This window comes from Egretta garzetta, unplaced genomic scaffold (assembly GCF_000687185.1).
Source record: "Egretta garzetta isolate BGI_Z169 unplaced genomic scaffold, ASM68718v1 scaffold148, whole genome shotgun sequence".
NCBI classification, from domain to species: domain Eukaryota; kingdom Metazoa; phylum Chordata; class Aves; order Pelecaniformes; family Ardeidae; genus Egretta; species Egretta garzetta.
The window spans coordinates 820,799-822,240 of NW_009260669.1; the positions used below are offsets into that span (position 1 = coordinate 820,799).

The 1,442-nt window shown below is 41.3% G+C and overlaps 1 protein-coding gene across 1 annotated transcript in view; it reads right to left on the reverse strand.

Annotated features, from left to right (window-relative positions):
* SEMA3C (semaphorin 3C) overlaps window positions 1-1,442 on the reverse strand; it is a 122,014-nt gene that overhangs the window by 119,593 nt on the left and 979 nt on the right. The window lies entirely within an intron of this gene.

A 1,442-nucleotide genomic window follows, 5' to 3' on the forward strand; every position in this document is an offset into this window, starting at 1 on the left:
TGAACCTACGTTCATTTTATAGGGTTTAGCTGCTAAGTTCCTCAGAGAAACAGAAAACACCCCAAAATAAATCTGCATCTTTTCTTAGCTCAGGAAGGGCTCAAACTCCCTGGAAACTGTGGCACTTTCCTATCAATGCCAGTGGATTTTGGACCAGACTCATAAAACTCAACAGACATTAGATGCTGACTATTGCATATTTATAATGCTCCTAAACTGCATCTCTCAAAAAATAGTCCAAATTTAATTTCACCTATGATAATAACTTTGTTCTTCAGCTCAACTGCAAAAGTGAGAATAAAACACACCCTCATTTTAGGCCCATTCTACTTCCCTGCTTATATGTGCTTTTTTGGTTTTGTCATCAGCAGCCCTTCTACTAGATACCACTTACTGGTTAACCAGGTGATATACTTGATTCTGTGGTAACTGGAAGCACTTTGAAAGACAGAACCCCTACAGCTAGAAGGTAGCATTAAAGACTATACATTTATTTCATGAAGAGTTTTGTTGCCTGTGCAATCATCTCACACTTCTTTACCTTAGCTCTGCTCTAGCACCGCAGTCCCTCCAGTGGAAGCCAGTACTTCTACATGCTTGTTTGTTGGGTCCCTCTGAGGTTCACACCTGTCCTAAAAGAACTGTCTGCAGCCACCGCAGCATGGTGGGAACCAGCTGTCAGACAGGGATGACTTTAGGTCAACAGCAATTTGGGCTGGATCCACACCACTGACTTAGTGGTAAAAGCCCCGTATCTCATTACTACCTCCGTCATTCCCCATCCACTCACTGTAAATCGTTTTGAAAGGCTTCTCTCTGCATGAGAACTTTACACTAAGGTGGGGGTGGGATGGAGAGCACGCGAGCAAGCTCACAGCTCTGTAGCCCGCACTCTAAACTCTCCTTCACAATTTGCTCTGGAGTACTGGGAAAGGCATGAAGATCAAGTAATGCTACAACTCTGCTAATTGACAAAAACACCAGTGTCAGAAATTTGCCAGCTACAGATCTGGTCTACAGGAGAAACATATCCATTCTGGCCCAGTTGCAAATTATCTCTAAGGGTCTGTTAACTAATAAAATGATAGTTGCAGAGTTTTCACCAAGAATAATGTTTTAAACAGGCTGCACGAACTCCAGCATTAATGCTGCTTTATAGGCTTTGAACTTAAAACCTTGTGACTAGCCCATGGGATATCCTTTAACTTACCCCTCTTCTAAGAGAGGAATGCTGTTAAATCCTGATAAAATTTGTCAGCCCAAAACAAATAGCCAATCATGCTGAACATGTGATTTAACAGATGCAATGGGATTAGTATTTTACAGTAGTAGCACTATGCTTTTCTTTGCAACAGATAAAAAGTCAAAGAGGAACAAGTGTGTGGCTTTCTCTCTTCCCTTAAATGATATTGTAGGAAAAAAATAAGAACCCTTTTCAGCAC